Source organism: Lactuca sativa, chromosome 7 (genome assembly GCF_002870075.4).
Source record: "Lactuca sativa cultivar Salinas chromosome 7, Lsat_Salinas_v11, whole genome shotgun sequence".
Lineage (NCBI taxonomy): Eukaryota > Viridiplantae > Streptophyta > Magnoliopsida > Asterales > Asteraceae > Lactuca > Lactuca sativa.
In genome coordinates, this window is record NC_056629.2 from 23388164 (window position 1) to 23400054 (window position 11891).

Below are 11891 nucleotides of genomic sequence, written 5' to 3' on the forward strand. Positions count from 1 at the left end.
AATCTAACACCTATAAGGAAGCCATGGCAGGCCCGGAGTCTGCGAAATGGAAAGAGTCTATGGACAGCGATATTCAGTCCATGTATGACAATCAAGTCTGGAACTTGGTTGACAATGTACCGGGTCGTAAGCCGGTCGGGTACAAGTGGATCTTCGAGAAAAAGACCGACATGTATGCGAAAGTACACACTTATAAGGCACGATTGGTTGCGAAGGTCTTTACTCAAACTCCCGGAGTTGACTATGATGAGACCTTCACACCAGTTGCGAAGATTAAATCTATAAGGGTTATGCTAGCCATAGTTGTGTTTCATGTTTATGAAATATGGCAGATGGATGTCAAAATAGCTTTCCTCAACGGGAAGTTGGCTGAAGTTGTTTACATGAGTCAGCCATAGGGTTTTGTCGATGCGAAGCACCCTAATAAAGCATGTAAGCTTGAGAAATCCATTTATGGATTAAAACAAGAATCTCGCAGATGGAATCTTTGTTTCGATGATAAAGTCAAAGAGTTTGGTTTCTTGCGAAGCGAGGATGAGTCCTGTGTATATATCAAAGCCAGTAAGAGTACAGTTAGCTTTCTCGTTTTGTATGTCGATGACATACTACTCGTAGGAAACGACGTCCCAACCCTACAGGAAGTTAAGTCCTGGCTTGGGAAGTGCTTCGCTATGAAGGACCTTAGGGAAGTTGCTTATATTCTAGGGATAATGATAGTGAGAAACAGGAGTAAAAGACTAATAGGACTAAGTTAAAGTACTTACTTGGATAAGGTACTAAAGCGTTTTGGTATGGAAAATTCCAAGAAAGGGGAGTTACCAATCCAAAGCAATACCAAGTTGAGTAAGACTCAGAGCCCGAGTACCGAAGCCGATATAGTAGAGATGAGTCGAGTACCTTATGCTTCTACAGTTTGCTCGATCATGTATGCTATGACTTATACTCGCCCTGATGTGGCCTTCACTTTGAGCATGGTCAACAGATATCAAGGGAACCCTGGTAGAGCACATTGGACAGCAGTAAAGAATATTCTTAAGTACCTTCGAAGGACTAAGGAATGGTTTCTTATCCTCGGTGGGAGTGATGACTTAAGGGTGCGACGGTATAGTGATGCCACTTTTCAGACCGTCCAAGACAACTTCTGCTCTCAGTCGAGCTGGGTCTTTACCCTGAATAGAGGAGTAGTGACTTGGAAAAGTTCCAAGCAGGAGACTGTAGCTGATTCAACGTGGAATCAGAATACATAGCAATGAGCAAAGCTTAAAAGGAGGCAATATGGTTGAAGAAGTTCATCAGAGACATTGGAGTTATGCAAGCCATAAAGGAGCCTATGGCGATTTTCTGCAATAACGAAGATGCGGTTGCTTTAACCAAGAAACCGAGGGATCATGGCAGATTCAGGCATATCGACAGGGAATATCGTTTCATTAGACATCGGGTAGAAGAGGGGTTGCTCGTGGTTAAGAGGGTATCGTCAGAGGATAACCCAGTAGATCCCCATATGAAGGGACTGAGTAGCGTTAAGCACTTGCAGCACGCTAGGAGCATTAAGCTGAAGGACAATATTAGTTTTAGTGATTAGATAGCCATAGAAACTTGTAATAGATAAATTGTAATTAACATTTTGATGATTAAATAAGTGAGTATTATTTATGAGTAATGTTACTATCTTATGTCAATTATTTACTATTGTTTCACTTTGCATGTTTTGACTTCCTATATAATAAGATTATTTAAACTGTCCACAGTCGCTCATACTTTGGAAGTAGGTATGAAAGAAGACTGTCATGAATTGGCTTGTACACTGTCTAAGTGTTTAGACATAGCAAATGTTTGTTGCAACGTTCATGAGTGCTCTTGAAATAAGATTTGAGTATTGGAATAAACCCGCGCTCACTTGAATCACTTCATGCAGTTAATCACAAGTGATTGTGAGACGATAATATCATATAGCCTTTAAACCTAGATATATGGTTTATTATTTGCGAGTTGGTTGTGCATTGATAATGCGTAAACACATCAGTAACTTGATGTTATAAAACATAATGGTGTGTATGATTTGATGAGTAAATAGTAAATGCATATAAGTCGAAGTTTATATGCTCCTTTTATCCTATGAGGGTAAAAGCGATATCTTGGGCCCCTCGATGATTTTCTTCCCTAACTATATTAATATATATTAACTTAATTTATTTTTTCTTATCTATTTATTTATTTAGAACAACAAACATACACATATTCTATCATATAATAAACTACACATTTCGTCGACAGCAAGACGTGAACCCACAACTTGTGGCTGAGAGCCACCTTTCAGCAACACTTGATACTGCTAAACTACAAAAATATATATATATATATATATATATATATATATATATATATATATATATATATATATATATATATAAATGAGAAGATAAGATAAATGATACCATTAAATGTATTTCGTCCATAAATTTAAAAATTAAACAAATATGAAATATATTTTAACAAGTTTTAATCATCGTCATCATATATATATATATATATATATATATTATACAAAATCTATATTGATTTCTTTTTATTAAAATGGATAATATGCTTTACAAATAAAAGATAACGATTTGTTTTTGTTATATGATTTAAAATAGAGAAATAAAAGTTGAATAAATAAAACAAATTATGAGACCCATTTATAAATCTGGAAAATGTTTATGAATAGTAAAAAGAGATTAATGATTTGTAAGAGTTTATATGTTGCTAAGGGTGAACAATACGCCTTCAAAGAAGAGGAGATCGTGATGGACCAAAAGAAGTTTATGATCTACTCAAAGTAAGAAAGGAAGAGAGGGAGGAAAAGAAGGTGATCGTCTTCACGAACTAGGAAGGAAATAAAGACGAATATTGAGGTGATTCGGGAGGGAAGTGAAGTCAGAGGGAGAGCTATAGGAACTGGTCCTTCATCTCCAGCATGACATGACATCACTATGGACCTCAAATGAGGTCCAACAAGAGATGCACTAAAGTTAATCTTCATGGTCAATGATAACACTAAAGCCGTATTAAAACTAATATTTTTCAAGGTTAATTTCAAAAAGTAACATCTTATAATAATTAATGTGATTAATTTGGTTGTTGAAGTCACTTATGTTTTAACTGTATTCAATAAATTGTTTGGTTTTTCAGTATGTCAGTGAAGATAACTTCAATTACGTAAATGGTTTTCCATAACAGGTGGCATCCTTAAGTCCACGTGGTGCTGTTATGACGTCTACATGAATTCTTATTTAAGCTTATCGTGATTTCATGCCAACCACATATCTCTTTTTGACTTGTTTCATACTTACTTTTTTAATGTTATTTCAAGCCAACCACGTTGACATAAGGATGTCACCTATTATGGAAAACCATTTACCTAATTGAAGTTATCTTCACTGGCATAATGGGAAACCAAACAATTTATTGAATACAGTTAAACCATAAGTGACTTCAACAACAAAATTAATCAAATTAATTATTATAAGATGTTACTTTTTGACATTAATCCAGACAATATTAGTTTTAATAGAGACTTAGCGCTATTATTAACCATTAAGATTAATCTTAGAGCATCTCCTGTTGGACCCCATTTTGAGGTCCATAGTGATTATATATATATATATATATATATATATATATATATATGTATGTATGTATATATATATATATATATATATATATATATATATATATATATATATATATATATATATATATAATCACTAGAGAACCTATAGTTTCTCGAGAACCCGAGAACTAAAGATGGGACGTTAGACCAAAAATTTTAATGGCTAAGATCAAATATGGCATACTTGTAATTATCAACACTTTTAATGGTACCTTAGACTTTTAGAAAATTACCAGAGGGGTATATTAGGGATAAAATACATTATTTCCTAATAACTAATTTAACTAATTTAAGTTAAATCAAATTCTCTCTTTATTAGTTACTGACTCTATCTTTTTCTCTCTATACCTTTCTCTCTCACACACAAACAAGTCTTCATTCATCGCTCTGCCTTCTTCCTCTGCTGGTGAAATCATCAGCGAGAGATCGAGAGAGAACACAACGTTCATACATCTCTCTCTTTTTTCCTCCTATCCTTGATTTGCATCCAGATGATGTCACATTCCCGTTCACGTTTTTCCTTGACGTCTCCTTGTTGCCTCCAGATCAATATCCACAATCGATCCATGTTTCATTGTCAATGATGATCAATCAATCTGAAATCTACCGTGGATCAAAGATTCATTATTGTTGATTATAAACAAGATGAAGGCACAATATGTATTCTCAGTTTCTATGTTGAAGATCAAGTGGAGGTCAAGGTGAAAGTTATTGCTCATAAATATGAAGTTATTGCTCTTGATTCTAGATGCGATAGATGTAAGATCAAATGTAAGATCCATTTAAGTACTTTAACTATTGTTTTTTAATAATAAAATAGTTCGATCAATTTTAGTTTAATTCGTGATCATCAAATTCAAATTCTATTTCTAATATGGGCTTTTGTGCAATTTTTTGACCTTTTAATCTTACTATATATATATATATATATATATATATATATATATATATACATATATATATATATATATATATATATATATATATATATATATATATATATATATATATATATATATGAATAATCACTAGAGAACCTATAGCTTCCCAAGAACCCGAGAACTAAAGATGGGACGTTAGATCAAAAATTTTAATGGCTTAGATCAAATATGGCATACTTGTAATTATCAACACTTTTAATGGTACCTTAGACTTTTAAAAAATTACCAGAGGGGTATATTAGGGATAAAATACATTATTTCTTAATAACTAATTTAACTAATTTAAGTTAAATCAAATTCTCTCTTTATTAGTTACTGACTCTATCTTTTTCTCTCTATCCCTTTCTCTCTCACACACAAACAAGTCTTCATTCATCGCTCTGCCTTCTTCCTCTGCCGGTGAAATCATCAGCGAGAGATCGAGAGAGAACACAACGTTCATACATCTCTCTCTTTTTTCCTCCTATCCTTGATTTGCATCCATATGATGTCACATTCTCGTTCACGTTTTTCCTTGACGTCTCCTTGTTGCCTCCAGATCAATATCCACAATCGATCCATGTTTCATTGTCAATGATGATCAATCAATCTGAAATCTACCGTGGATCAAAGATTCATTATTGTTGATTATAAACAAGATGAAGGCACAATATGTATTCTCAGTTTCTATGTTGAAGATCAAGTGGAGGTCAATGTGAAAGTTATTGCTCATAAATATGAAGTTATTGCTCTTGATTCTAGATGCGATAGATGTAAGATCAAATGTAAGATCCATTTAAGTACTTTAACTATTGTTTTTTAATAATAAAATAGTTCGATCAATTTTAGTTTAATTCGTGATCATCAAATTCAAATTCTATTTCTAATATGGGCTTTTGTGCAATTTTTTGACCTTTTAATCTTAGGGTTTATCTCGTTCTATGTATGTGCAACTTCAATTTAGTTTTCATCGTCATGAAATCTAATCTCTGTAGACGAACTAATACACTTTTATGAAGATGTAACATCCTTAAAAATCACAACCAATTTAAACCTTTCAAAACAAACCATTTACTAATAATTGTGTTTACAAAATTATTGTTTTCAAAACATGATTTAAAATTACAGTCACCCAAGATCTAATCAGTTGTAAACCCAAGGATGTGTACAGTCACTCCTTCACCTTGACACGGTCCTCTGCAGAACCTAAAACCATAAACAAAACTATAAGTACGAAGCTTAATGAGTTCCTCCAAAGTAACAACACACAAGCAGATAACATATACAAATAACATCATGTATTGGGTCCACAACTTAAAGATTGGATTACCTATGCTCCACAATATGAGTCTGGGTTGCCTATCGGGCCCACAAATCATATATGGTTTGTTCCCGAGCCCACAACATAAGTCTGGCTTACCATTGAGGACCACAACTTATGTTTGGCCTGCTCCCTAATCTAATCGGTCATCAGATTGGCATACAAATAGTCAACCCTCAGTATGAGTTTGGCCTACCAATCGGTCCTCAGCTCGTATCTGGAATTCTACTGAGCCCTCAGTATAAGTCTGGCATGACCTATCCCGCCCTCAACTCATATCTGGAATGTTCCAATACTCTCAAGTCCTCAGTACGATTCTGGCATACCATGAGGTCGTCAACTCATATCTGGAATGTACCTGAGCCCTCAGTATGAGTCTGGAATACCACTCGATCCTTAGCTCATATTTGGAATGCTTTAGGGTTTGTTGGCTACAACACGAAGCAATACAAATCCAACCCAACACAATATGTTGACAGATAGCAACCATATACATATAATCATGCAGACAGAGTCACAGGTAGTCCTATAGATCTACAAGTTTAGCATATCGACAACTAGCACATAATCATGCAGATCTATTCCATACTCGACAGATCAGTGTATAACAGGACATCAATATAATGGGCTAGCCTGTGTGCCTTTTGTTGGATTAGTGACTAAGTCCATACCTAAATTTAGTATGTACATTCTTCCAATTGTCTTGGTGTTTGTGATCGATTAGAGGTATTACATTTGTGATACTAAGCTCTTAAAGTCAAGGATCTTCAAGCTTCAATTGAAAGGTAATCATCTAAACTTGTATTAGTTATTAATTTCGATTTTTGTATGCTAGATCTAGGGTTTACAAGCTTTGGATGATTTGCATGTACAATTAGAGAAACCTAGATCCAAAGCTTTAGGGTTTGCGTGTGCACCATAGGATTGATGTAATGCTCAAAACCCATCACCTTCGACCCATAAGTACAATGAGGAAAACTCACTTGAAGTGGCCGAATATCTCAGACAAATTCTCGGACCACTGATCCGGAAATCCCCGCTCGCTATCGCCATCAAATATCATCCAATTAATAATTGAATCTCGACCCATACTCAAGAATCTGAATTGCCTGCCTAATGACCAGGGTAAAAGACCATTTAGCCTTTTTCTTACTTGGCCCAAAACCAAGACCCGATATGGTCCAACTTCCTAATTGGGCCTAAAACCCACCATGAATCAAATCCTAAGAAATCCCATACTCAATCCAAGGCCTGACGTTAGAAGTACAATGTGATGGGTTTTGAGCATTCTAACACTTCCTAAGTGTACATGCAACCCTAATAACCTTGGATCTATGTTTGTGTAATTATCATGCAAAGTTGAATTCCAAGGTTATATTCCTATCTAGCATATATGGGGAACAATTTTTAACTTGAATGAAATATAGAATAACTTACCTTGTTGTTGCTTATGTTCCTTGAAACCTTGTGAGCCTAGCACCCCAAGTGTGATGCCTCAAATGCTTCATACAACACCAAATGCTCTTGGAAAGACTTTTGAGAGAATACACACTTCTTAAAATCGGCCTAGCCCTCTTGTTTCTTATGTGTGTCCGATTTTGTGGAGAGTGGGACTCTTATATAGTGTTGACACATGTAGGGTTACACCATGTAAACCCTAATGTGTCATGACTCTTCATTTCCATGACCCATGGGTTTGTAACTCCCATGGAGCATCCTATGGGTGGAACCCAACTTGATAATCCATGGAGCCTCTTAGCCCACTATACAAGATATGAATGATTTACATAATCAACCCATATATTTAATTAGTTATCCTTTGATCACTTAATTAATTCTAAATTAATTCTTGATCAAACTAATCAAATAATATTATTAATATATTAGAACTTATAATATATTAATAATCTCCAAGTGTTATTTCTCTCATTTAGTCTATCCAATTGCATGGTGCCATGCAACCCAAATGGACCATGCAGGGTCGGGTCAAGTACACACCCAAAATAATTATGGACTTAGACACCTTATCCAACACAATGTTCCAACAAGGCCCAAACCAAAAGGCCCAAAATTCAACCACCTGGGGAGTACGACCCGCATACCAGAAGTGTACGTCGCAGGTACTCACTCTCCCGGTGAAACGCAATAGTCCTTAAAGCATAAAATCCCATTTATGCTAAGCATACTTCTGAGCATACCCAACGTACTCATTAGGGGCAAAAAAATCACATTAAGCTCTTATTGGGTTAAGTCAAAGGTATCCAACCAATTCTCTTAACCCTAAATGATGTCTTAACCCCTGAAGTTTGAGCCTTTAAGCCTATGCATGGCTAAAGAGGGCTAAATCTCCAAAATCCTTTCTTTCACAAAACTCAAAACCATTCAACTCTTGCATGGTGCTAAGGAAACCATCAAGCAAGCATTATTATGACTCATTACACTTCAAAACCTCAAAAAGGACAGCTAAAATGCTTTGGAGTTATCTATACTCACAAAGATCCAAAATTTGGGAAAAAAGCTGATGAAATTATGCCATGACAAGATCTAAGAATTGTGTCATCAAGTTTGAAGCTTATACCTTTAGAAGATAGATCATGATGCATTAAGCTTGGATCCACAAGCTCCACATAATCTCACACTTCTCCAAGAAGCTCCTTTTTCTTCCATGAGCACCAAGATGCATGAATTACCACCAAGAACTCAAGAACCACACCAATGGAGGCTACAGAATCATTTCTAGGGCTAAAGAGGACGGAGGATGAAGATATTAGGTTTTGGTGATGAGTTAAGGTTCTTAAATAGGGTACAAGACTTAAATTAGGGTTTGGGATTGACTGAAGTATACCCAACGTACTCCCTAAGGCTTCCACGATCATCAACGTAGTACACCTATCGTACACCAAAGTACACCCCACGTACTGGGCTTCTCACTAGTACGCCGTGCAGAAACTTGTGTATGCTCCGCGTACCCATATAAACCCTAAAATCACCCAAACTTCCGAAGGCAATAACTTCTTCGTTATAAGTCTGTTTTTGACGATCCTTATATCCAAAAAAAGATAACGAGAAGATATATACACTTATATCAACTCATCCTTGCATTAAAACTTTTCGAACAAAAATGCAAAATTCATAAAAGGCCCCACTACCACTTTACGGTTATACCCTTGGGCTCCAAATCACAAACCGAACTTCTTGGATCATCTATCCTACCTTACCCACATCCAGATGGGTCTAAATCTACCTTTATCAAACTCCCTAATCCTTATGATAACCGGTCTTCGGGTTGCGGCCCCGAATTAGGAAATGATTCGGGACAGGGTGTTACAACTCTCCTCCACTTAAATTGGATTTTGTCCTCAAAATCACTCCTTATCACCCAACTGGGATCCAAAAATTTGACCTACACCATAACAGAGAATAAACACTGATCATTTTACCAACGCTACTATTGAATTCGAAGCCCATAACTTGTGTGATCTTCATGCAGGTTGGCCCACATATAGAGCCTTCAACATGACTAGATCGCGTCAACCCAATATACCATAATATAAACCATGACTTGCTGATGAAAACATCTGATACATCAATACCATGACGACTCCTAAAGTGAGCCTCATCCATTAACCAATGCAAAGAAGCATACATAACGCCAACATGATCTACAACTTCTTAGCTATGAAACCGAACTTCTACCAAGAACCACAAGGTTGGGGACTCTTAACTACAGTCATCGAAAAATCAATCAATATACCTCTCGAAACCGGGAACCCATTAGATCTAAACTTCAAAACTTATATTCCAGAACTGATATTCATCCTTTCATCGAATCCACCTCTTGCCTTTGAGCATGACCACTACCAAATTCACGAAAAACGAAATCAACCCCATCAATCGTGAATTTTCCACCAACTCCAAAATCCATAAAATGCATCGAAAGTCTTTAATTAACCCTTGACTCCCTGACATGCCATTTGCAACCACTGCTCCCACGAGCAAAGATGAGAAATCCAATATCTTTCACATTTTCCTCCAATCCTTATCAATTCAGGTGTACACTCATCTGGAAAATCACTCAGGACATTCTCCAAGAAATTTATGATTCAAGACTTCATAACCGATACCTAATCTTGATAATCGAACCCCTAATAATAACTTGTGAACAAACAAGATTTACAACGAAAACATTCTGTAAAGACTTTCCGATGCATGAACAATACTCCCGATAACCCTTAACTGTTCCCTTTATCTAAACCAACTGATTTGTGAGTCTCCGACTTTCATCAACGCGCCAATTCCGACAGTACCACAAGCAGGAGAAATAAATAATCATGATCATTGGGCCCGCATCCTATAACTAAAATGCCCCGATAAGGTCCTCAGTATAGGTATGGATTGCCTCCGAGCCCACAACATGAGTCTGGAATGCCCTACCCAGCCCTCAACCCATGTTTGGAATGCTCATGATATCATACCAATCTTATTGACATTACATCATTCACCCAACACTCCACCAAAAGATACTCACCTCATTCCAACGCCTTGCAGGGACCTAATCAACTTCCCTCTTAGTGCCAACCGAGTAGAATAATGTCTCAATCTTACCATGCACGATTTCATTCATAGAATAAGTTTCTCCCAATGCAAAACCCTACAAAAACATGGTCGCACACGACCTCAGAATAGGATAAATGGTCGTACTCTTGATCCAATTTGAAGGCTTTAACCCAAAAATAACCATGCACATAATTCGAACCAAGTGCTCCAATGCTATATCGTCCAACTCACATATGCCCCTTTCGACAATATATATGAATTTACCATGATACACATCCTTAGGGAACCCATAACCTCATCCAAAAAGGGAAGAAATACCAAACTTCTATCGAAACGACATCTCAACCAATAATAGAATACATCCTCATGATCTATTGAAACAAGATCTCATACTTGATTGAGACTAAAAAGATTCCACCAATACGTAACGAGCTCGAGAAAACTTCCAAGGTCATCCTAAATGCTACCAAAACTTGAGCCTGCTTATGAAATAAAATTCCACACCGCCATTGAGGGTAAACATACCCAAGGACCAAAAGGGCATAAACCATATTGAACTTAATGATAGGTTGACATGTCCATTGAAATTCAATTGTCATAAATTCAACTTTCAGAGAACCTCCACTGAATAATGAATGAAAAGACCAACGATCGAGACTGAATTGACAACTAACCCAATAACCCAATACACTGCTTGCGCAATACCCCTGACTTGACCAAGTCTTAAACTAAAATCTCACATGCCCGAATCGCAAACACCTATGAACCATTCTTCCAACACTACAAACTCAAACAAATTAATGATCCTCCAAGTAGAATACCTACTTCTCCCCCAATTAGGGTTCGAACTACCACCCACTTGTGTTGCGAACACACCATATCTTAAATCGGCTTAACTAGGTAGAACCACCCCTAAATATTGGAGTGTATAATACATGTAGGATGATCTTCCAGATAAGGATCAAAAAAATTCTAAGAGAATCCTGAATTTTAGCTGAAGACCTCTAAAATTTTCGAATCATAAAAATGCATAAGCAAATACCGACTTACAATCCAAAACATACACTCCTTTCCTGCAATGCCAACCATTAACCCAGTATCTGACCTGCCTATAACCCAAGAAAACAAACCCTTGATCACATCACAAGGCATATATACCACATCCATCCATTTGCGTACTTCCATGCTAACATACTGTTGCCGACACCGCGGCCAACAGAACCTATGTTGGGTTTACATCCAAGATGTGACAGTCACAAGCCTGATCACTCATTCTCCGAACTCGAAAAACTGAAAGTGCATAATCCTTTCCGTATTTAGCGACAATCCAATCCATCAATCCACCGCTTAATTTCCAGCTACAATTCCAAGCAGATCATAACAATCGTTTCCTTCTTGAGTCCCGCGACTCAATACACAGCCTCGAGCAAAACACTCGAGG